The sequence below is a fragment of the Mesoplodon bidens genome (genome assembly GCF_964165515.1).
Source record: "Mesoplodon bidens genome assembly, chromosome: 11".
NCBI lineage: Eukaryota > Metazoa > Chordata > Mammalia > Artiodactyla > Ziphiidae > Mesoplodon > Mesoplodon bidens.
The window spans coordinates 88,078,694-88,105,976 of record NC_138167.1 but is presented as its reverse complement, the minus strand read 5'-3'; the positions used below and the strand labels follow the sequence as shown (position 1 = coordinate 88,105,976).

Sequence of the window (27,283 nt, the reverse complement as noted above, 5' to 3'; positions counted from 1 at the left end):
TACTTATGTTTTCTAAAAATACAAATGATTAGCCTCTCCCAACTTCTTAGGCAGTAAGGTCAAGAAAGTGGCCAATCTAACCACCTAGTCCCTTCCCCATTTAAATAACAATGACAGTATCATTCTCCCATGAAGACGCTACCACACAAAATACCTTTAAAAAATGTAACTAATTAGAATTTACCCTGAATAGTTATTGATTAGAAAAACTTTGTTCCAATTTAAAGAGTCAGTCAAGTTTATAAGTGAGAGCCATCTTTAAAACATTCTAAAAATATCCTTGGGAAAGTATAAATTTGGATCATTCTTCCTCTTACTGTACATCATCTGATGAAGAACTGATGGTAAAAATTATAAAACTGGGGCATCTGAATAAAAGAAACATTAAGTTTTAACCATATTTGCTGAGAAAGAAAAACACTAATTTGGGGGGATAAGTTCAACAAGGGATTCAAATAAAAGTTACTCAGCGGTGATTTTAGTTGCTAGATTTTAAAAGTTAGAATAACATCTGCATTTTCAATGTTTAAATCAAACCAAATATGCTTCACATATCTAAAAACCAGTGAAAGATGTCAAAACAAGAAGGCAAACTCATACAGTACATGCAAGATCATCTTTTCCATCAATTCAGTCATATGCAGAATACTAACTCAGATGTTTAAAAAAAGAAAAAAGCCCAAGAACATACAAGAACACCCTCCACCAAGTGAGAAGAGGAAAACCAGGACCATAGTGCTGACCAACTGAGAACTCCTTATAAGCACCCAAAGGCATCTATCTCACAAATGAGACATCCTTCCAGAATAAGGTCGTTGGTAGGCATCTAACCCAAGATCATGTTGGGGCCTTCAGCCAAGATTTTTGTCTGTTCAGTCTACCAGGGGATGAATTTATAACACTTCCTTTCATACAAACACTGAGGTCTCATCGGTATTACTCTTCATTATTGAGGGTAACTGAGTGAACTATAAAGGAACAGTTAACACTTATCAGTTGCATAGATGCTTTGGTTATAAAATATCTGGACACACTAGTTTTTGCACAACTATTACAAACTGCAGAACAGGGGAGTAAACTTCAGGGATCAGGCATCAGAGTTCTAGCTCTAGATTACACATTAATGAAGCCATTTTATCCTAAACCTTGCTCACTGAGCACCCACTGCTTGCAATAAATAAATGGAAATACAATAAATTTCCATTTATACAGGACAGAGACTACCTGCTTTAACCAAAATTATCTGGCACCTAGAATAGTACCTGAAGCTATACCAGAGACAACATAAAGCTGGCACTCAAATATTTCGCTGAAGGGATATTATGTCTGTCAAAGTTCAAGAGAGCTAAACACCTAACAGTGGAATGGACACTAATATGGGATTCTGATCTGGTTTTTCATCCTCCCTGTGCAATCTTGGGCACGTTGTGGGGTCCCCAGATCTCAGTTTTCTCATCTAAAAAAGAGAGGGTTGGACCAAGTTCTCTAAGATCTTTTCTAGCTCTTAAATTCTTTGCCCTCAAAATGCTGGCCCTCATTACCTCTCCCAGTCCAAGTGCAAAAACATCAGTGGTTCCCTTCCATGGATTTAAGACTCCTCATATCTTTTGCTTGTAGTCTCTTCTACCAGAAAAAACATGAGAAGCCTGAAGGTGAGCCACAATGTAGAGTCAGTTTTAAGTTCACTTTAATGGTTCAGAACTTGGTTCACTATATTGACTTCAGTTGTTTCCATCCAGGATCTAAAAACCTCCTCTATTGTGATTGGCAATGAACAGATGCTCTTCAAACTTTTTCAATATTGGCATCCTTTTAAAAACCTATGTATGATCTATATTTCAACTTCCTGTTTTCCAACTTAGAGAAAAGATTCACATTCTGTTACTGCCTGTCTTGTCAGGTTCTAACAGGGCTGCTGAGTAAAATATAGAACACCCACTTAAATCTAAATTTCAGACAACCAATAAATAATTTTTAGTATAAGTACCTCCCATCCATTACTTGGAATACACTTATACTAAAGAATTATTCAACTGAAATTAAATTTAACTGAGTGCCCTGTATTTCTACTTGCAAAAACTCTAGTACTGATTTAATATTACCAGTTTACAAACAAATGTTTAAAAGTAGTCTAAACACTGAATATACTTAATTTTTCTGACTCAGAAGGAAGTTGGGTCTTCCAATAGCTAAGCTTCACCTCACTCTGGTCTCCCAACTTACAACACTTACAAAACACTGGAAATGAACTGTAAAATAGCCTCTACCATATGACCTGCCTTCCTGGCCCCAGACTAATAATAGAACTAATAATCTTCATGCTTCTAAGATGAAACTTAAGAACACAAAATTCGTATCTGCAGCTCAGAGGCTGCCTTATTCCAAATGGCCTATACTCAGTATTTTTTAAATTGAGATATAATTGACAGGTAACATTATATTAGTTTCAGGTGTAAACATGATTCAATACTTGTATATATTGCACAATGACCACCATGATGAGCCTAGTTAATATCCATCACCACACACAGTTACAACCTTTTTTCCTGTGATGAGAACTTTTAAAAATCTACTCTTAGCAACTTTCAACTATACAATACAGTATGATTAACTACAGTCCCCAGGCTATATATACTACATCCCCAGGGTGTGTACCTTTTGACCACCTTCACCCATTTGCCTCCCGCCAAAACCCCTGCAAATCACCAATCTGTTTGTGCTGGTTTGTTTCTTAGATTCCACATATAAGTGAAATCATACAGTATTTGTCTTCCTCTGTCTGACTTATTTAGCATAATGCCCTCAAAGTTCATCCATGCTGTCATAAATAGCAAGATGTCTTTCTTTTTTTATGGTTGAATAATATTCCATTGCGTATACATACACACGTTTTATATAAACCATCAATATGGCTTCTTAATCCTCGTCTATTCTTTAATTTGCTATATAAATACATATATTCATCTATCGTACCCAATATATCATAAACCAATTAGGGAGATACTTCTTTTGTATCCTCACCTTCATCTCCTATCCTACACCATACACATGGTACACACTCTGTTATGTATACAGAAGTTTAGCAAGTGTTTTCTAAATATTAAATGTCATTGTAGAAGAGTACAAATACAGAAGTTGTAATGGTCTGCACTGAATTCATACTGATCCCATGACAAACCTGGAACTCACTTTTTGAATTAAATTCATATTGACTGCTTAACTCACTTTTTGAATTAAATTCATATTGACATATTGACTCTTAAAATATAGAAATGCCAGTTGTGAACTTTCTGGATAGTTGGATTCTTTCCAGTAAGCATTTACTAAGCATCTAGTAAATCTAGACTCTATCCTAGATGCTTACTATGACTATGTAGTGTGACTATAAAGAAATAATTGAGGTATCAAAATATATAACCTAACAATATCTATTTTTACACTAAGAATTAATTATGTTAGCTCATCCTAGTAAGGCTGTCATTGCTAAAAACATTTCAAGCACTCCTATTTTGAAATTTCCTTTAGAGTCTGGGGCACTTTTAAAAGGAAATATCCTCAATGATAGCAAATCTTCATTTTCTAGAAGATACATCAACAAGAGTAATTTTGAAGAGATATGGGGATATATGTATATGTATAACTGATTCACTTTGTTATAAAGCAGAAAATAACACACCATTGTAAAGCAATTTTATTCTAATAAAGATGTTAAAAAAAACGAGTAATTTTGTAGATAAGTTTCATTAACAAGTGAATGGTTCACATACTATATGTTATAGGGACACTGGTTTAAAACATAATTATAACACAGAACCTGTTGTTTATCAGAGGCAAGTGTCTATAAAAGGCAGTATTTCATAACACAGAATCTCAATCAATTCAGAATCTCAACATCCTAAACCCAAATGAATTGTTCAGTCTTGTGGAATGAATTCAACAGAATGATGCTTTTTAAAAATTAATAAACATGTGTTTTGCCAATTATTATTTATCACTTATTAATTTTGACATGAACGCTTCCTTGAATCTCCAATGTTATGTTTTTCTATTACAGACCTCAACTTTTTCCCCAGATATCATCAGACATACCGCACTTCATTAACAATTACTATTTCCTAATATCTTTGCTAACATAAATTCTCCTTTTAAGATTAAGATAATATCAAGTCTTCATTGTCACTTTAAATGTGTGGCACAAACTTCCTACAACCTAAGCAGAACTAGATTTAAATTTGGCTCTTTGTAGTCAATATATAGTCAATCAGAATAAGCCAAATCTCTAGCCTCCTGTACATTTTTCATCAAGCCTTAGGTAAACAAGTAAGCATGTCAAAAATCATCCAAGAACACTTTAATTCCAAGAAAGAAAAAGAAAAAAAAATCTAGCCCTTGACATTACTTTCAAACTTCTGGTAACATGTGAGAGGCTCAACAGTATATAGCAGAAAGAGCAGCAGAGTGGGGAGTTAGAGAACTGGGGCCACAGGCCTTCTCTGCCACTGAGCATCTGGGCAGGTGAACTGACTCATTTCTCTATCTCCAGAGAAAGAAGCCATCATCTTACCTGGAGGGCTGCTATGCAGAATAAATATGATAGTAACTGTTACATGCAACATGTTTCTGACACAATCAACCTTCTTCTAACTATCGAAGAAAATCAGATTCTTTATCCTCATGACCTCAAATATTATAGCCAGTATGCCAAATCTATTTTCTTTAACTAAAGCAGTGGTCTGAAGTCTGTGACTGTTACCAGTATAACACTCAAACTCTTCATGTCAAAAGCACTTATTTATGAAGCAAAATCGGGTTGTGAAATATTTGCCGTAAGCTGAAGTTTATCCTTATAAAGAAAGAAAGTTTAATATTTTTACACAAACATCTTTCAACAACATACCACAAAACTTTCTTGGACAATTTGAAAAAGTCAAACATGATTAAACCAGCAAGTAACGACTGAAGATTACTGCTCTTTTTTTTTTTTTTTTTTTTTTAAAGACCTACAATGTGCCAGGTGTTATGCTAGGTCCCGGGGATAGAGACAAGCACCAACTTAGACCTCACCCTTGAAGAACTCTGTTTATCTAGGAGTGAGAACGTGACAGATAAATATAAGATAATAAAAGATATTTTAGAGATACTGTATTTCTCTGGCTTAAATATATTTCAGAAATCATTCTTTCCACTTCCCAGCATTTTTAACCCATAAAATAGGAAATTCCACACTTGTTGAGTTGATGGGAATTTGAATCCCCAATTTTTGCTTAAAATATCTTTAGAAATTTATAATTAAGAAGTAACACTGAAACCAAAAGCTAGTTTATACAGAGATTGTTTGTCACATGCCAGGCAAAACAATTAAAGGGAACAGAATTTGCCACCTCTCAGAAAAAACACAGAATTATCAAACTAAGAAAGGGCAGTGTTTCCTTTTTATGCATTAGCACTCAGTTACTATTAAAGACAAAAAAATTAAAACACACAAAGACAATTAAAAATAAAACCACCTTGGGGCTTCCCTGGTGGCGCAGTGGTTGAGAGTCCGCCTGCAGATGCAGGGGACACGGGTTCGTGCCCCAGTCCGGGAGGATCCCACATGCCACGGAACGGCTGGGCCCGTGAGCCATGGCCGCTGAGCCTGCGCATCCGGAGCCTGTGCTCCGCAATGGGAGAGGCCACAACAGTGAGAGGCCCACGTACCGCAAAAAAAAAAAAAAAAAAAAAAAAAAAAACCCTTGAGTTTAAACCAATAAGAAATGCAGACAAAACCTATATATAAGTTTCAAAGTTACAGGTCAATTGTAAAGTTGTTAAGATAGTTAAGATCACAGAACATAGGTTATAAAAAGCAACGTGTTACCATGCTGTGATTCTTAATCAAATGGCTAAAATGATTTAGATGACTTAAAGCTCAGGAAAGGCTTGGACTCAGATTTTCCTATACTGGAGAAAGTGGAATATGCCTGTAACATGCCTCTGCCAGTTAGCTGAAGTATTTCTGTATGTATATTTAATTTCTACTTTTACCTCCCACAACTATTATTAAATCAGTAATTTATTTGCTAATGAATGTTTCAGAACCAAGGAAACACTGACAATACAAAGCAATGGCGACACAGACATGGAAATGACTCTGCCTAGGGAAGGTGGGGGAACGTCTCATCAAAGAACTGGCTGTTAAAGCGTGTCCTGAAGAGAGAGCAGTATTTTGTAATACGAGGAACTGAGACAAAGTATGATGTACAACGTATTGCTATGTCAGAGAATAAAGAGCAGGCTGGGCATGTCTGTACCACAGTTAAGAACTCGTGGTATGACTTGAGGTGATCACTGTGACGGCAGAGATGGGGTCCTACGGGGGGCTCAGAGTCTAACTGGACAACCTGAGAATTCAGTAAGTGCCAAGAGAGAGCATCCAATTTTCTGGAGAGGCTGGGAGGGCTTCACGAAGCAGTTTCATGATGAGTCCTACAAGATGACTAGTCCAGATGAAGAGAGCAGCACAGAGCTACTGTTTTTGAACCAAATTTTCCATGGCTATTAAGTTTTGTGAATTCCAATTTTTAATTTTAAAAACCTTTTTCACGACGTCAATTTTTTTTTTTTGTAATACTTGTGCCTGCTTCTGAACAACATTTCCAGTTCCTCCAAATCTGCTCTCATCTGCAGTGTGCTGCTGCAAAACCAGTTATCAAGATGCTATAGAAATTTATTTAAAATACTAGTAAACAAACTAAATACCTAAAGTGGAGCGAGGCACTGAGAGATCTGATGCATGGACTCCTGGCTTCTAAGAGAGCCTGTCTGCCAATTTCCTGGTTTTCTACATGTTTTATATGGTTCAGGAAACTAGATAAATAATAGCCTTCAGGCTAGGAGAGAAACTATCCCACATCTCTCCCCATTCTTCTGGTCTCCTTCCTCTTTCATTCCTTTCCCTTTCAGAGGCATCTCGGATGGCAATTAATCCACTAAATTGCATTCCACGACAAGACCACCATTATTCACTGACTTCAACATTAGAGGAATGTCATGATAATTTTATCCTTTTACACCTTTAACTTTTCTAAGTAATTAAGAGGCAGTACTTAAGAGAAAAAAACCTGCTTTGAATATTCAAACATATACGTTGATGTCTAACTACTAACTAAATGTAAAAAGTTACATTCAACCAACTACATAATCTGTCCTATTCTCCCTCCTCTTGTCACATCCCACTTCTGCAGCTGTCATCTTTAAAGTCCTCAACACTGCTATAATTTAGTGACTTTTGATGACGCTCATCTCTTAGCATACGTTTGCAGCTTTAAGTTAAACTATAATCTCTCTAGATCCCACAGACCACTCAAAAATTCTTCCTTTCAACTCCTTGCAGCACCTGCCTTATGGGGCTACCTAGTATTGAATATATTGGAGGGGCACAGCCAAAGAAACCCCTCAAAGGAGGAGTTTTCCTTCCTTTCAGCACAAAGACCTTCAGCAATGCAGCCTCAGCTCGGGGAAACATTCAACTTGAATCTACAAGAAAGGAGACAGGGGACTTCCCTGGTGGCTCAGTGGTTAGCAATCCACCTGCCAATGCAGGGGACACGGGTTCAAGCCTTGGTCCGGGAAGATCCCACATGCCACGGAGTACCTAAGCCCATGCGCCACAACTACTGAGTGACCCAACGCAGCCAAAAATAAATAAATAAATTTATTTAAAAAAAAAAAAAGAAGAAAGGAGACGGTAGGGGCAAGTCCAAGATTACGAGGCAACTCAGACCTCACAGTCTGGCTCTCCACCTTGGTTGTATGTGGAATGTAAGCAGAGCTCAGTGCAACTTAAAGAAACAAACAAAAACCCCCACAAAACAAACAAACAAAAAAACTTCAAAAGTAATAGTGACAGAAGGAGAGAGATCACCACCGAGAGTCCTAAGAATAGGAAACGATGGTAGCAAAACTACTACCACATGAAGGTTTGACAGCTGACTCCAAAATGTCTCTTCTTCTTTGTGTAAGAATAGCTGGAGGAACTTCCCTGGTGGCGCAGTGGTTAAGAATCCGCCTGCCAATGCCGGGGACACGGGTTCGGTCCCTGGTCTGGGAAGACCCCACATGCCGCGGAGCACCTAAGCCCATACGCCACAACTACTGAGCCTGCGCTCTAGAGTCCGCGAGCCACAACTACTGAAGCCCATGTGCCTAGAGCCGGTGCTCCTCAACGAGAGAAGCCACCGCAATGAGAAGCTCACGCACCGCAACGAAGACCCAATGCAGCCAAAAATACGTAATTAAAAATAAATAAAAAAATTAAAAAAAGAATATGTCATTCTCTTTAAAAATAAAAAAAGAATAGCTGGAAACAATATATCCCTATTCATTATAGGAAGAGATCAAAGACTAGGAAGGAGACATGTGCATACACTTAACACTGGTTCCTTGGAAGCATACAGCACCTGATGAATCACCGCACAAAAAAGGAAACCAAGAAGGAACGCTGGACATACCAAGTGAGGCAGACTGCAAGCTCTGCATAACAGACTCTCTTTCTTGGCAGGTCACAGTTATTACTCTCTAGCACAGTGATCACATAACTATTTTTTGAAGGAATTTATTTATCCAAAATCTTAAGTTTTCCACTCAAAGTTTGAGCACTAAGAAAAAGTCAGATACAATGTCATAGGAAGAGCCTGCTAGGACACCTTCCTAAACCTAAAGTTTTATTCCATATACAAATACAGAACCTCCACTTTTTTGGATTAATTCAACATACACTTGCACTTAAAAGCTTAATGTCAAACTTCTGTAGAATTTTCTCCTCTGTTAAAAAAAAAAGATGTATTAATCTGTAAGAAGCATTTTAGAAAACTTTATCAGCAGTTTGAAATAACGAATAATAAAAGTAACATCCATTTCTAAGGGCTTCTTCTTAGTATTCTATTTCACTTAGTAAAGTTTATCTTACCCTTTAAAAGCAGGGATGGTGGAACTGTTTCAGAAAGAATTAAACTTATATAACACAGTTATAACAAAATATTTCTCATCTTCAACAGTATGATTCAGCTGACATATTTTCAGTTTAAGTTAAAAGAAAAGGTGCCTTGTGATAAAGTCTCACCACAAGCATATTACAGTTTCTAAAGAGAGACAGGGACTTTCCTGGCGATCCAGTGGTTGGGACTTCGCCTTCCAATGCGGGGGGTGTGGGTTCAGTCCCTGGTCAGAGAGCTAGGATCCCACATGCCTTGGGGCCAAGAAACCAAAACATAAAGCAGAAGCAATATTGTAACAAATTCCATAAAGACTTAAAAAAATAAAATAAAGAGAGACAAAACAAGCATTTTACTGGAGTCTGAAGTCAGTGGACTCAAGCTCAAGACCAGACACAAGAGGCTCATTCAAGAGTCATTAAGAACATCACAGGTAAAAGTCACGCGCCAGAGGCTAGGAACAGAAAGATAAACAGTCCCTGCTCTCAAACTGAACGTCTCGTGGAGGTGTCAAACATGTAAACAAAAACAAATTATGAATTTTTAAGAGGGCCATGAGAATTTGAGAAAGTAAAGCGAAGACCTAGAAGTTGAGTGGCACCAACTGTACACATAGCAGGAAAAGACAAAGAATCCTAAATACTTAACTAGCCTCTCAGCAACGAGGCTGGCAAAAAATGTTAATCAAAAGATAACAAACTACCGAAATCCTTTAAACCCAGAAATTACAAAGGAAACAATCATAAATGAAGATAAAATCTACGAAAAAAAGATGTTCACTAGAGGATTATTTAACATTAAGAGAAAAACTTAAAACCCAAACATCCACTAACAAGGGACTAGCCATGGGATGGAATATCACACTTATTAAAATGATGTTGATGAAAAAAATCTGATGACAGGAGAAAAATAATACAAAGGTTTTTAAAATCACACAATTATACCTACATTATCTCAAGCACGTTAATAGATGTACAAATTTTTTTAAAGTTCAAAAATAAATCAAAATGTTAAAGCTGGCTATTTCGCAGAGATAGTGATTTTGTTTCATTTTTACATTGTTCTATATTTTCCAAAAATTATACAATCAGTATTGTTACATTTTAAATTGGTAGAAAAGTTATGTAAGTCACTGTATTCCAGGATTCCCTTTTAAAACCATTAAGAACCCCTTTCATCTTTTTCGGTAGAGAATCTCTCTCCCCCAAAATTCCACAGAACCCACTCATTTAAACAGGTTAATATCTGTAAATTCCTTGAAACAGTATCTGGCAGGTAGAAAGCAGCTACACCAGTGTTCATTGTATTAAATATTTTAAAATTCCTTTTATCTAGTCAAAGTAATTAGTGTGTTTTATAGCTGGTCTATTTTTCATGCCAGTTTGACAAAAAAAAAAACCATGGGTTTTTGTTTTTCTTTTCTGAATTCCAGCATCTCTTAAGGGATGACTACTATCTCCCTCTGAGATTCTTCCTTCAAAGAAAGAGCAGGAGGAAGAAATTCTGTCAAATATCAAATTCTTCAAAGGGAAGACAGGAAATTAGTGAAGGGGGTGGAATTTTAAAATACGGTTAATTGTTAAGACGCACCTACAGAAGGGTACTCCTTAACATATTAAAGAGTCTCTCACAAATCAACATTTCATGGGATTAAATGCTATACTTACCCAGATGAAGAAATAAAGAAATCATATACCAAACTCTTAGCTACGGACAGGACTATATATAACTATTTAGAAAAAAATGTCTTCATGTTTTTATGAGCTGCTTGGAGTGCGTGTGGAGTAGTGGTGATGGTGAGGGACAATCCAAGGGAAACTAAGAAATCAAAGAAGGCAAGCAACTGTTCTACATAATAAAGGAGGGAGAAATTTGAACTTGCAAAGTGGAGGAAGACTTGAGGGAGAGATCAAGGAACTTAAGTGGACTGCCTCCCCTAAGTAAGTTTTCAGTCAAGTCCACATTGCTCACTTATGCTTTAGTAAAAATGGATTCTTTTATTCAAAGTAATACTGAATTCTGCATCTCAGTTGCACAAGACTGCACGCAGACACAAGAACGGAACAGGGGACATATCTGGCTTATCCACAGATATAAACTTATTCCACTCATGTATTCATTTTTCATTTTGACAAACTTATACATGCATGAAGTTTGTTTACAGAAACAGGTCTATAAGACTTTTTAAAAATATCAGCAGTTTTTTTAGTCCCCTTATCCCAGTTTCCATTCACAGGCAACAAGGAACAGGTACCTTTCATTTTAGTACCTAACTCCATTTCTACAAATAATACTTGCGGTGCTCCTGCTTGCTTTTTCACTTTTAGGTGTTAGATACATAAATCTCTTTAAACACCATTCCTCCTCCCACCCCCAGCACAAGCACAAATGCTTCCCAAAGTACTTTTATTTAGAGAATATAAAGAAACGACAACTCAATAATAAGACAAACAACCTAATGAAAAAGTGGACAAAAGATCTGAACAGACACCATAAGTTACTGGAACCCAAAAGGCTATCATCAATGGGTAAATGGATAAACAAACTGTGGTATATCCATGCAATGAAATGTTTACGAGCAATAATAAGAACTGAACTATTAATATATGCAGCATGGATGAATTTAAAATAATTATGCTGAATGAAAGCCAGACCAAAAAAGAACACATACCTTATGACTCCATGTATATAGACTTTAGAAAGTTCAAATTAATCTATAATGACAGAAAGCAGATTAGTGGTTCCTTTCCCTTGAGCTAGTCAGAGTTCTCAGAGAAGACACTTCAACTCTGGCCAGCATCCTGAAAGCAAAGTGAGGGAAGGTGACTGCGGATCTTAACAAATACGGTAAACTCACACTCACTCTCATTTTAGCAAACTTTGACAGGGAGTAGGTGTCAAATGCCACTGATATACCACTTCTTTAATGGAAGTCTTAGATAAATAGATTTATTGAAAAGCTAAACTGTCTTCATGAATGAAACAGCATATCATCGATGAAACACCAAATGATAAATTAAAGGCAAAATTAGATAGTAAACCTAAAAAATAAATTCAACAGTTGAAAATTTGGGACAAGGTGGAGGGAGAAGAAGACCTACTGTGGACGTATTGTTTTAAAAGTCAAAACTTCCAAGAAAGACAATAAAATTCTCTGATTTTATATTTTGTACTTTTGTGGGAGGTAACAAAGAAACCAAGTGATTTACCCATGGTCACTTGGCTTTTTAGTGGCAACAATAAAACTCAAATTTAAATCTGGAGAGATCTTAAGACAGCATCACAGAGTTAAAAACCCAAATCAGAAGTTTTAGGTCTAGTCACACATAGGAATACCATGCAGATACACAGACTCAAGGACCTACTTGTACAGCACAGGGAACTATACTCAATATTTTGTAATAACCTATAAGGGAAAAGAATCTGAAATCCAATCATATATACACCTGAATCACTGAGCTTTACACCTGAAACTAACATGACATTGTAAATCAACTATACTTCAATAAAATACAGATATACAGTCTCTGAGAAAAGTGGGCATTGCTGGCAAAAGGAACGATGTAGCAAGAGCATCCAGAGGCAAAAGAGAATCAGGTAAGTTCCAGTGTTCAATATATATATTAAAAAAGTGGAGTTTAAGCTTAAAGGCAGGTGAATTTAAATTTTATCCTAAATCCACTCTTCATGCAAAAAAGGGCTGATTGGTGTTTGTTTTTCTGATACCTGACATTCAGAGGGTCTGATGCTGGAGGATATCCTTTTCCTGGACTTTGCCATCCTCTCTTTCCCATTTCACTGACTGACCTTCCTTGTTTTCAGCTCCCTATATTTGCCCTTTAACTCAATAGTTCTCCACCATAGTACTAGTTGTCAGGAGTGTGCAAAGTAAAGTACCTGAAGTTTGTGATTCACTTTTTAAACAAACAAAAAAGGGTAGTTAAAGCATCACTCACTTGATTTGGGGCATAAGTAGAGAAAAAAAGGACAGAATTATAGCAAAGGAACTGAAAATTTCGCGTAACTCTAAGTATAAGCAAGGCAGCGTGGAGTATATGCCAATGCCATCCACGTCTATCCCAAGAGGAAAGATCAAAATCCAGTAGGAAAAGATCATACTCTAACCCATTTCACTTTTGCTGATTCCACTGATGTCTGCCTTCACAGCTTTCTTTTTATTTTTTTCACTACTAAAACCATTCTACACTCTTTTGATCAACGATTAATTCCTTCCATAATATCTTACCAAGAGTTAGGTCTATAAAATGTAAAAGGGATGGGAGAACACTCAAGATCAGTACACCTGTACAGTTTCAGCGGTGCTAAACACTGGAAAGTGAATAACCTATGGAGAGCAACTTTTTTCAAGCATTTAAAACTACAACAGCTTACGCGCCAAATCTATATAAATCATTAATTGCTTAAATGTTTGAAATTATGACTCCACGTACTACATGAGCATGCAACAGAAATGATGAAGTCAGGTACAGGCTTTCCTGACGTAAGGAAGGCAGAAGAATAACCACGTTGCTATGCTTTAAACTTTAACTGAGACCAGATATCTACACATCTTCCTGATGCCTGCAGTGATCATGCACCAAGTCACAGGCCAACAGTTCACTCTCAATGCATGAAGAAGAACTCTCTCAGAAAATCAGAACCTGCAGCAAACAGACATTTAAAAACCTGGCTCCAAGAGTACTCCTATCGATAAACAGTAACTACAAGGGTATCATACTGTAAATTTTAGACCATAATATATGCTTCAAATTACGGCATTTTACATCATGCAATATGCTAATGGATTACAGATACAACAAGCACATCTTAAGAACATCAATGCTGATGAAAGGAAAAGATGTCATGAGCTAAAAGAAAAGTGAAACTGGTCATTTTAAGACATAAATTTTAGCTACTGTAATTTGTCTAAAATGGACAAATTACTACGCTGCAGTTAAGAAATGGAAATGACTCTCTATGGAGAAGCTAAATTCTATTGTCCTAGCAACAGTCTATGAAATGCGGCTGCCCTCCAGAAGTAAGACAGGTTGTCCTATGAATCCATCTGAGCAAAGCTAAAATTTCAAAGGTAAAAAAGTCTTTAGAAATTCTCCAAGAAAAATTCCTCCACTTTATCCACTTTACCTTCACGCAAGCTACACAATGTCTAAGTCCTAAATCAATCTGCCAGAGAAATACTGATTGAATGTTTATGGGATAAAACTCTATATATCCTCAAGAACTCATGCTCTTATCTGAATGAAATTACTAAGACAAAAAGGATATATAACAGATGGGAACTGTATGACCCTGACTACAAATGTACAGCAATTCAGACAAGAAAGTTAATGAGTGATGACTGCAAAAGGTAGATGAATGCTGAGTTTTGAAGAATGGGAACATTTAGACAGACAAGATCAAGGGTCCCATCAAGTGAGAGGAAAATCATAATGATGTCACAGCAAAAGGAATGAGAGGGTGCACGCAGGAGACTGCCTGACTTGACTGTCCCGCAGTGGGGAGTCAGCAGTATAGTACTGCAGCTCTGCTCTCAACTCCAGAAACGTGATTCACGTTGCGAACAGCACCCCCCGGAGGTGTGCAAAGTGGTGATCCTGGTTAAGTAATACAGAAGAGCAACAAGTGGGTGCTCCACTAAAAGGGATTCTGTGAAACAAGGGAGTTTTTAAAACACTAAACACATTTAGATAGATTCAGTCCATATTACCACAGCAAAATATGGGAGAAGTCCCAAATGGGAAACTGCATAAACCAGCCTATCTCGGATTTGGGTTTTGCCCCTCTCCCTCCATAAAACCCCTATTAATATTTCTTAGAATCGGTGTTCTAAAATGCGCTTTAGAATACTGAGCTATTTTATAAAAGGTCTTCAGAGTCAAGCTGCATCTTGATAAAGAGAAAAATGAGGAACCACTGAGCGTTTCAGTCAAGGAACGACAGCAGCAAAACTACTTAAAAACAAGAAAATTCTGGCACAAATATCAAAGGTAGATTAGAACAGCAGATCTGAGAATTTTGAGAGTAAAAGATTGCTTAGAATCCTTCTGGGAGCAAACCAACTCACTGAGTTAATACAATGAACAATAAATCCACATTGTTAATAATCAAGTTATTTAAAAAGCATCTTTTAAACAGACAAATCCTTTTTTATGATCTACTGTTCAGAACACACAACTTTGAGTCCTAAATTTGTCAAGTCTTTATAATAGTCATACTAGTTTACAGTTAGGGAGTATCATCTCAGATTTCACAATGTAAGCAAGCACTGGTCCATTCAAAACTATCCTTGTTTTTTCCTCCAGAGGCCGAAGTGACAAAAATATTAATACAAATCCAGGTATTCTGGGTTTTGAGACACCACATTGTTGGAAGTTATTGTACTTAGAAATACCAAATAATATTCCTACCAAAGAGGTAACTAAAAACACTGCATACTGTTTAGAATAATTAACAAAGTTATTTAGGAAAATTTTAATGAAAAATAGCTTTAAAAAATATGGTGAAAGGTTTACCCACAGTTTATCTGGATCTCTCTGCCAGAAATCTTTATGAGCTTAGATTTCCACAACCATTAGTAAATTATAACCCATGATTCCTAAATATATTCTAAAGTGCAGCGAACAAGCCTATGGTTTTGTAACAAATGATCAAAAATTGTTCAGCACAGTCTTGAGACGGACCTGCTTTGAAATTAATTTCATTATAAAACGTATTTTAAAAACAGATGCGGGCTACTTATTATAGTGTCATAAATGAAGCAAAAACAATTACATTTTAAATCTGGTCTTAAACAGAAAGTAATCCATATAGGGTAGATAAAATGGCTAAAGTCAGATCAGTTTACATCAAATGGCTCTTACAGTAGACTGCTGAACTATATAATCTGTTCTTTAACATTAAGTAAAACAGCAGTAACTTTTCGTGCACAGAATGGTAAATTATCAATTAGTCTTATTACTATTCTTGAAAGATCATTAAGGACTAACGTGCTATTTCGGACGGAACAGCTACTTGTTAACTGAAATTAATAAGGACCACTACTTATCCACCAATTTATGTCCTTTTAGTTTGAAAGAACATCCGAAGTCTTTCCTTCTAACATAAAATAAGAGCTAGACTAAAGCATATCATATGTATATAAATATACAGTACTGTACTGACACAGCATGCATTATTTTTACATAAGCCCCCATGTTCAAGGCATTTGGAAATGGCAGACACTGGGGCATGAAAACAAACAGAAAAGAACATTTTTCATCTAGGACTTTCACAGTGCTTAATAAGTAACTCAATAACCGTAGATGGATCTTCTGAAAGAAGACAGTGCACACAGATAAAAAAATATTTTCAATTTACCAGTCTTACAGTTGTCACAAAAACCACCAAGTCCACAAATCAAACCTGGCTACAATAGTCAAAACTACTTGAAAGCACTATGCTCATAGTCAAATAAATCAATGATGTCTTTCTAATTTATAAAGGCATCTCAACTACGTAATATAATTTTAAGCGAAATGCAAACTCAATGTGAGTGTTTCTCAAAATGCTGACTACTGGGCCCCACTCACATCTGCTGAATGAATCAGATTTGCAGGGGCAATGCCAGGGAGTCTGCACTTTCAGTAACTCCGCCAGGTGACCCTCCTGCACACTTTCTGCAGAACCACCACCTTCCCTGTGAGCTTTATAGCAAGGTTTTGGATATGGAGAACTAAAATCTCATTTGGGACCTTTTAAAACTAAATTTCATTACATACCGAATTAATATTTCAAAAAGACTTAAGTAACAAGCTGTGGCAGAAAAAAACCAAGTACATGAAAAAATGACAGCAGAAATTAAAAAAAGAAACTTTTAGTACAGGCCATTTTATTTTTAACTCAAGATTTAAGACACCCCTAATCATTTCAAGGACTAACCAGTCTTTGTAAACATAATTCCTAACTTAAAAATAATCCTGTCCACAATATTAAAAATATAGTATTTCAAGTATGTTCAAATTCATTTACTCAGCTGTTAAGCAAATCAGGGTATGAACTGCTTATATTATACCAAATACAAGCAACGATTAAATTTATAAGTTAAACCGAAACAAATCTGTTTATATTCCACTATTAAATTTACTGTGGTCAGAACCTGATTTTCATAAACTTATATAACTTTCACAAACTTACGGAGACATGTATAATGGAAAGAGCAATGAAGCAAAAACTAGAAGGCATCTAGAGTCCAGTTCTGGCTAATCTAGCTGCTGGCTATATTATATGACCTTAGGGCCTAGAGAAATCATTTTACCTACCTAAAAAACAAGGAAGGTGCAGCTATCTACTAATTTCACAGATTTATTGTGAGAATCAAAAGGGATACTATGTAATACACTCTGAAATACTGTAAAGCATTTTATAAATCAAAGGCATTATCATTAAGAGTAAAATTTGAAAGACACTATCTTTAGGTGCCTGCTGTAAAACAGACTATTACAGAAACAAACATAAAAATTGACCTTTCAGATTCAACTAGATGTTGTACATTATTGTATACATCCTATAAATTATAAATATAAAACATAAGAATTTAATACAGTCATCTGTCTTATGCCCCTATTTATAATAGATCTATTTCTTGTGTAAAAACAGAAATGAAATTAGATGCACCATGAATTGATAACTGTCAAAACTGGTCACTAAGTATAATATTCTACTTTCACATGCTGGACAATTTTCATAATAAAAAATTTTAACAAGACCACAATGTATATGTGTGTGCGTATAAAATATCTGTAAAAGCTAAAAACCAAATCTTTTAGTTTTTTTTTTGAAAATTATCCCCATACCTATTGTATCATTGTCCTTCAATGTTACCTCAGATTCTATACATTCCAAAAGAAGCTGCTCTCACGTACCCTTCTATATATATCATGACACCTATTAGAAAATAACTATTCCTCTCCAACGCAGTGAGTAAATACTCTTACCCAAGCTGCAAAAACTTAATTTTCTGCTCCCTGATCCTTACTCCTTTAATTTTCTCATTCATTACAAAATTCCAGACGTAAAAAGTGAAATGACCAGTTTCAACTGCATGTATGTGTAAAAACATAAGGAAAAAAAAAGGGGGGCAAATACACTTTTTTGTTAGTATTGCAAAAGACCAATAGTTTTAATTGGCCATTCCTCTTAAAACCTGTTGACCCATACAACTCAATTCACATGGTAAGAGAATGCTGCACCCAAAATGAAGTTAACATATCTGTCAGACAAAGGAAATTGGTAAATTTAACCCCCAAATCAAGGATTTTATCAAGATATGCATAACAATGTATAATTACTCTGCATACATCAACCTAATTGCTCAAATGATGCCCTTTAACCTGGGCACATATTCCAGACTGAAAAGCGTAAACTACCTTTCATCACAAGCAGATTTTTTAACTTAATAAAACTATTTGTAGCTCAATAGCTTATGCTTTACAGTAGTCTATGAAGAAACTACAAGTGGTGAATTAAAAATTAAATGCAGATAGAAATGGTAACGATCCTGTGGTTTGCAATTAAAACTATATTTAGTAATATCCACACATTTACTTATTCATTACTTGAAAGCTGAATCTTTTTTTATATTACATCTGCAGTCACAATCATCAGAAAATATCCTGTGTCTAAAGAGATAGTGTACCTCAAGTTTTTGATTTGTGAGGGAGGGGGACAAGAGGGACCAAGTGGTCAGGGAAGGAAATCTCACCCATTTAGCTGTCACTACAGCACTTGTTTTCTAAGCATTAAAAACTCCATTCGTTTTTATATAAGATATTGATACATTTGACAAGAGCCATGCACAGAAACCACTTTTTCCAATATGGTCTTCAATAACTTTGAGGGTAAGTACTCCTGCTGGAAGTCCTCATTTGTATTATTTTAAAACAATTAATTGTAAAATCTGCAGTCAAACCATAAAAGGCAAGCTGTTGGAAGATGAAAATCAAAAAAAAATTACTATACCTTATTCAAACAAGGTTAATAATTTTGCATGTTTACTTTAGAATCTCTTTATAGCACAGAAGCTAAAAAAATTTATAAAACCACGATCATGCTGGTGGGTACCCTTATTTGGTGGCAACCGCTAGTTTTAAATATCTATTTACGATGAAGCTATTACTTTCCTTATTTCTTTTCCTAAGTAGATCCAGACTTTTATTGCCCCTATTATTTTATCATAAGCACAAATCAAATCTAGTTTCTCACTTCATCTCAGAGTTCTACACTAAATCCCAAGCTTCAATTAAAAAACCATGATTTCCCATACAATTGCAGAAACACCCCTAAAAGAGTGAGGAATTGCAGAATACGGGAAAATGAAGACAATTTCACCTTACACATCTAAATGGGGATGCCAGTAATGACAACTGTAACAAAAATCAAGAGGGTGTTCCCTGAATTTTCACCATTTTAATAAAAGAAAATGCTGAAATTTTAAATTAAAGGTGGCGCTCTGTCCTCAACTCACCCGACTGTGACTCACTTTTGCAGACTATATGGTAGGAAATAACTTACTTTTCAAAGATCTTTGCAGTTAGTTACACCCAAGCCAAAATCAGGACAGAGATCCACCCTTAATTACAGCAATTCATGCAAAGCACAGAAACTAAAACGGCCCCCTGAAATCATGGCTAAAGAAGCCCATTTCATATACTAGTTCTCAAAGTCTCCCTTTAAGGAATATGTTCCTATTTACTTCAAATTTGAACTCACCAGGACAAAAAAGAAAAAAAGAGGGGGAGGGGGACCCAGATGAAACGCTCAAGTACAAAAAGCAGATTCTCCTCCAATCCCTCTAATTCCCCCAAGCCGCCTCTGCCACACACAAGGACAGGGAGTCTGGGGAAGGCTGGCGGCAGGACAAGCGGTGAAGGCCCTTCATTCACTCACGTGGGCCACTATCCAAAGGGTTACACACCCTCTGCCCGAGGAGAGCCTCATACAAAGCAGATCCTTACAAGTACTTTTATTACAAAATACACCCACACTGAACAAGAGCTTTATTTTAAAATAAGACTGTCCTCAGGTGGGGGGAGGTGAAACACAACAAAGGCTTCCATGTTGAAAGGCAGACAGTCCAGATATAAGCATATACCTACAAGCGTATGAAAAAAAATCTACATAACTAATTTATCATGAACAGCAATCGATACCAACAGGAGCCATTAGATTATTAATAAACCCAGAAAAGTGGCATGCATAGCGGCCAAAGGTGGCTGCCTGCTGCGCTCTAACCCCAGGAAAGGCAAAATTCCGCGTGCAGAGGAGGGTCGAGCCCTCCGCAGGTTTAAAGACCCCCTGAGCACCTCTTGCCCTCCCCTCCGCGCCAAGCACCACTGCACTGCACAGGATTCGAGCACTCCCAGCGCTGCGAGTCCGGCAGAAAACTGGTGAATAAAATGCGCACAGACACCAACCTGGCCAGTGACCGCGGCGCAGAACCAGGGGTCGCTAAGTAGCTAAGCCACAGGATTCTCCAGCAGGATGGAATAAAGGGAGCACACCCCCCCATCTCCGCAACTGGAATGCGGCTCTTACTGACCCTTCCAAAAAGGGGGTGGAGGACGCAGGATTTTTTCTTTCTTTCTTTTAAACTAAGTCTAAGAACGCGAATCGGAAGCAACCGAGAACATCCTGGGGGGCCAGACGACAGACGCCGGGATAAAGACGAGACTGTTCTCCAACTCCCGGGGAATCGCCGTCCGGTGTGACACGCATCAATCAACTAGCCCCAGCCGGGGGCCGACCCTGGCCCCGCTCTCCGCCCGCGGAGCGCCAGTGGGGCTGAAGCCGGGGATTAGAGGGGTGACCCTCCCGGGGCGCCGGGAAAGAGTGCCGGGCACCGTTGCCCTCAAGGTCACCAGGCGCTGAGGCGGGGGCGGCCGGCCGCAGGATGGGCTATGGCGTGGCGGAGGCGGCTCGGAGAACTGAAGAGCTGAGGGGTTAGACGCCAAGTCCCACCGAGCCCCGTCCCTGGAGCCCTGGGCGGGGACTCCCGGCCGGACCCGGCGCTGAGGCGCACACCGAGGAAGCCGCTCACCTTTACGATCTGCCGGGGCGGGCGCGGCGGGAGACAACCTGCGAGGGGGCGCCGGAACGCCCCCGCCAACTTCTCCTGAATCCGCGCAGTCCACGGAGCACCCAGCTGTCAGGAGCCCCGCCGCGACGCCCCCACCTCCGTGTTCCGCCCGACCTCCCCCGCAGGTGACCTGTCCCGCCGCCCCCGCCGCGGACGGGCGGCGGCCGCCACTCACCTCGCCCAGCAGCAGGAACCATTTTCCGAAGGGGAAAGGAAGGGGAGGCTGCAGGAGGGTCGGGGGAGGGGGCGGTGAGGACAGCGGGAAACGCAGAGAACGGGGGCTCGGTCCTCAGCCCGTCCGCAGGCGGCTCGCAAGACTCGGAGCGCCACGCGGAGGTTCGGCTGCACCTCGAGGATGAGGTGGCCACGGAGCCGAGAGGTTCGGCGTCCACCAGCCGGGGCTCCCTACTCACGCTGCACTGCGAGGAGGCGGCGGCGGCGGAGGAGGAGGAGGCGGCGCCCGGCCGGCCCCCGCCCAGAGCCCGGCAGCCGCCGAGTGGCCGCCCGCGTCCCCGCAGGACCCGCCTCCTGAGCTCCGCAGAGCCGCACTCAGGGCGCGCCGCGCTCAGCACGGGCAGCTCTGCCGGCCTCACGCCGCCGTCCGCAAAGGCAGCGGCGGGCGGGGTGCAGCCCCCTCCTTGAGCACCGCAGCCCGACCCGCTCGGGGCGGGGCCCGCGGCCCCCTGAGAGCGGACAGCGGAGCACGAGGGGGCTGCGCGAAGCTTCGGGCAGGGGCGCCGCTTGCACCGGGTGGCCCGCAAGATTGCAGGGGGAGGCAAGGGGAGGTGAACACTCACCCGTTCCGGTCTGGCGCTCCCTTCTCTCCACACCTTCTCGCCTCCCGCTCCACGCTGGCGGCGCAGCTGCTGCCACTGCCGCCGCCGCCGCCGCCGAAGCTCGCGTTGCCGCCGCTGCCGCCTTGGCTAGGCGCGGTCACGTGACGCGGCCCGCGGGGAGCCTGGGGGCGGGCAGGCGCGCGCGCGGGAGGAAGCGCGACTCGGACGGAGACTGGGAGCTGAGAGGAGCGGAGAGGGCGTTTAAGGGGAGGACCCGGAGAGCGCGCCCCCGGGCGGCGAGCGCGCGCCCGGTGATTAGCACTTGCCGCGCGGTGGGGAAAGGGTGGCCGGAATGAGGGGCGGGGGACTGGAGCCTCCACGCGCCCCTCCTTCTCTTCCTCCGCTGAGCGCCTCGGCCGGCCGCTGCCCCCGCCCCCTCCCGTTCGCCCCTTTCCTCCTGTCGCTGCCAGCGATTGGCTGAAAGGTTCTGACGTCCTTGTTTCCATGACGTATCGGGGCGGGGGGCGGAGGGGGAGGAGGGGGTGGGTCGGGCAACCGGGGCGGTGACGCCGTCAGTCACAGCTGCTGTTTCGGAGCGGGTCCGGGTGGCTCCGGCAACTGTGGAGGCAGGAGAGCGATGTCTGCCGCAGGCTGACTTGGGCGCCCTTTACTTGAGGTCCCGCCCGAGGCAACCCCGGGTCTGCGCTCCTCCGAGCCCGGGAGCCGGGCTGGCGGGCGGGCTAGGGCGAGCCCTCCAGGCGAGGACAGGTTAACGCAGACCCCCGCGTCCGCGGACATTTGAGCGGCTCCTCGCCACGTCTCTGCTCCACTCCGTACCGGACTCGGTTCCTGTCCCGGGCCGTGACGCACGCGCCGGACGACAAAAGTGCCGCCTAGCTCGCTCCCTCCTTGGGGAAGGACAGCCCACACCCCCCACGGGCGAGGGGCGCCCCATCTCTGTTTCTGCCGGTCGGGCCCGTAGACTCCGGGGATACCCGCTGCAGCGCTCAAAGAGTTAACGCAGGCGTTCGGCCGGTGCGAACAGGCCCATCAGGATCTGCGCTCAGAATCCCCGTGTCTTCCTTTGGGGCTTGCTTTTACTACCTATGCCAAGCCTTTGGCTCTTCAGCTCACTTGTAGCATCTCGGGGTGGGGGAGGGATTGAGATGCTGAAAGGTAACATGCTTTGCCACAACCTTCAAGAGATTTTGCATGTTAATAAAAAAGAAACCACCGTAGTGACATTTTCAGATATAAAACGGGTTTTCTTTCCTACACACACATACACACGTGTTCAAAGATTTGTGTCTTACCTAAGCCATCGTGCTCCATCTTCGTCTAATCGCCTCTGTTTGAACTGTCGCCACTGCTTTAGAGACCTTATCCGTGTTATTTTCAATACCACTTAATCAGAACAAAAAGATAAATTCTGCAGAGGCTCCTCCTTTCTCTTAACTCCAGGACTGGAAAAATTAACGTCTGTAACGTCTTCCTAAAAGCAAACAGTCGATGCGAAGGACTTTATTATGTATGTTCACTCTGGTAGTGTTTACATTAAAATAGTTTTGAAGGATTTAAAAACTAAATATGTGAAAAGTTTAAAAAGCAAAAAAAACCCCAGTTAATCCTGTTGAAAAATTTTTTTATCAATTTACATATCTTACCAGGTCAAACAGTACCAACCTTTTGAGCTGTGCCCTTGACATGCAAAACAAGCACTGGGCAGGATGACCCCGTTTTTTCCTCTCTTTAATCACTGTTAAGAAATTGGTTGGTGGGTACAACAGCCCTTCCTGACACTATTTCAAAACTTCTTAACAGAAGAACAGATTAACTTTTCAAAACGGCTTAGAGACATTTAAGACTCATTGGCCTTTGTCCAACTTTTCCTCCAAGGAAGTCGCAATAGAAAATTGAATTATGTATTCTACTTTAATCAAGAATTTGACATTAAAGTAATATATGATTCATTGCTATAGTGCACTAGCAAAATGGATAATAGATTAAACTAGAATCTGTTCACTTTGTGGGTTTGTTGCAGTTCCAAATAACAAACGGTATGCTCGTACAGTGTTGTGGTCATGAAAAATTACTCAGCATCTTCATTTTAGAACATGATTTCAATAGAGTTTTCATTTATGGAGATTATATACATATATATCCCAGAACATATTTATGTGCATTTTAATGAAATGTGAGTCACATACAATAGTATATTTTTACTGTCATAGTCAAGATGATTGCACTGTGTAGTTTGGTTTTTATATTTTCATTCTTCAAATAGAAAGCAATATATAACTGTACACATTATATATAGAAAATTCATCTTTTTCCCAAAGGTTTAGCACTGAAACCTTCTTAATGGCATATTTTTCATTGTAAAAATCAAGAAAATATTTGATTACTTAATTAGCATTTCCTTAAAAAATGGAACTACTTAAATTCAAGAATGCCACTGTATATGATATAACCATATTCTTTTAATCTTAGACCTCACTTATTCTATAGATTCAATTGATCCATAGATATATTGGTGCATAATAAGAGCAATATAATGCAATTTATTGTTGAAATACTTAATCTTCTAAACCACTTTTAATATGCTTTAAATATTTTTTTTAGTTACAATGAAAATTTTATAAAGGTATTTAAATCTTATGGCAAGTTACTATTTGGGATGTTAACATTGCTTGAAGACAGGCTGTGTATTCAAAATAATGTATTTTGCAAACTGTTAAAGTATGTTTCATTTAGTGGCATAAATCTCAACTATTGACATCTTTTCTAATAAGTTGATCAATTCAATATGAACTAATCTTGTATAACTTATAGAGACAGTTTTCTAAAATCCTCAGTGTAATTAAGTGTAAAGGGAAACATTAGGATCTTTATTCCCTCAAGAATTCTGTCACATTCATCTATCGAGGGAACAAAATAAAGGCATACCAACAGCAGCATATTTTTAAAACCATATCATTTCCCAATGTACACTTTTATACGTATGTGAATGTGTCAGTGCTAATCATTGCAGAATACTAAAGAGAACTGACAAGTGTAGGGAGGCAAAAGAGGAAAAATATTCAACGCTTCATAAAAAGTAGTTGTGTATGTTCTCAAATTTCCATTAACCTGGATCATCAGAGAGAGATATGAAGTGAAACATTACTTAGCTGAAAGCCGCAGAGAACTGTTATCTATTAGTAACAAACTAATTACATTTGCTGAATTAAATGAAGTATGATTATAGGTAAGCCTAGAATAAGAATTTTCAAGTCACATAATGGAAAATTTTTATAGGTGAAAAATGTGGAATGATTAGATGTCATAATTTGATGGGAATTATTTAACATCCTGCACCCTTCGGTATAAGGCATTTTTTTTCTACCCCATATGTAGTATCTAGGTCATAGGGTGTGGCCCTAAATCTAAATTCCAGAGACTCAGAAAAAATGGAAAGCTCTTACTTAAATGTTGTTGAGGAAGATTTCCTGAATGAGGATTTGGACTTGACTGGTGCCACGAAATATATAGGAGATTTAAATTAATGCAAAAGAAGATGGGCAATAGAAATGCCAGGAAATGTACCTGAGAATTAGCAAGTTTACCACATCCATTTTCCTATCTTTTCTTTATCTATGAAACATAGATTTACTACCTTTGTTATCTTTCACCTGCATACATAACTCATTTATTTTCCCATTAATAATGGTGAGTTATGGTGTATCACAGGGTTGTTGTGAAGTTTTGGTGAAATGTTTACATTAAGCTCTTAACAGAAAAATTGGCGTATACTAAATGCTTGGGAGCTGTTGTCATTATTTTTCATAAGCATGCATTCTTTATCCCTTATTACAAAGTAAATGTGCTGCAAACAAGAATATACATTTTTACTTGACTTACTTTAATGAATAGGGGCTTATTCTCACATTAGAAGTTCAGAGGTAGGTGATAGTATGATTGATTCAGTTGCTGAACACAGAATCAAGGATCCAGGCTAACAGCTTTCTGCTCCACCCACCCTGGTGTGTGCTTCAGTATTTTTTATGCCCCAAACAGGAAAATCAGAAGGATTTTTCTCACATTTGTGGTGCATCTTACGTTTTTCCGATTATTTAGTGCTTATAGTTTTACATAATTTTTCGTTATCGCCCTCCTTTCCTTTGAAACCCCTCCTTTGTTCTCAAGATATTAGAATGTGCGGAAGAATCACCTGTGTGAGCTTAGCGAGGCAGATTCTTGGGGCCATAGTGGCAGAGCTTCTGACCCCGACTGTTTGGAGTGGAGCCAGAGGATAGACATTTTTGATGGTTCCTTTAGGTGACTTTGATGCACTCCACAGTCTCTGTTTCCCTCCTTTGTCCTGACATTCTCTTGTTGTGTTCTTCATTAGTTCTTCATTCTCTTTCCCTGGCTATTTCTGATATTAAGTGCTTATACTTGAGCATTTCCTTCTATCCTAACTTTCATAAAGTTCACCCATTTTCAAGACTTCAGCCCATTGAGGATAAGGATAATGTTACTCGTTAATTTATTCATTAATCATTTGTTGATCTTGACAATTATCCTCTCAGTTTACTAAGGAAGGAAAACATGGAAGATGCCTAATATTTAGGAGGCATTAGCATCAAGGTAGTAATTCATCTATTCTTTTATACAAAGAAAGTTCCATTAAACATTTATTACATGCCAGACCTAATAAGATCTGGCACATAATAGGTGATTAAAATAAAATTAGTTTGAAATGAATAAACAAATGAACTATCACCACTCCAATGGTAAATTCTAAATTTTTATCCACTGCCTTGTTCTTTTATTCTGGTGACCCGAGGGAACACCTTCAGGGTCATTTTTTTTCTTCCAGGTAGAAATAAAGTTGAGCCTTGAACGACACAGGGGTTGGGGCACCCACCTCCCAGCAGCTGAAAATCTGCCTATAACTTTACAGTCAGAACCCTCAGAATGGGACAAAATATTTGCAAATGAAGCAACTGACAAAGGATTCATCTCCAAAATATACAAGCAGCTCATGCAGCTCAATATCGAAAAACAAACAGCCCAATCCAAAAATGGGCAGAAGACCTAAATAGACATTTCTCTAAAGAAGATATACAGATGGCCAACAAACACATGAAAGGATGCTCAACATCACTAATCATTAGAGAAATGCAAATCAAAACTACAATGAGGTATCACCTCACACCGGTCAGAATAGACATCATCAAAAAATCTACAAACAGCAAATGCTGGAGAGGGTGTGCCGAAAAGGGAACCCTCTTGCACTATCAATGTAAATTGATACAGCCACTATGGAGAACAGTATGGAGGTTCCTTAAAAAACTAAAAATAGAACTACCATATGACCCAGCAATCCCACTACTGGGCATATACCCTAAGAAAAC

At 39.3% G+C, this 27,283-nt stretch overlaps 1 protein-coding gene across 1 annotated transcript in view; it reads right to left on the bottom strand.

The window, feature by feature from the left end:
* The window catches only part of ATP2B1 (ATPase plasma membrane Ca2+ transporting 1), a 132,733-nt gene extending 111,202 nt beyond the window's left edge, over positions 1–21,531 (bottom strand). The window contains exon 1 of the mRNA XM_081250063.1: positions 21,284–21,531. The gene's annotated coding sequence lies outside the window, so the exon portion shown is untranslated. The remainder of the gene's footprint in view (positions 1–21,283) is intronic.
* Positions 21,532–27,283: the final 5,752 nt, after the last annotated feature.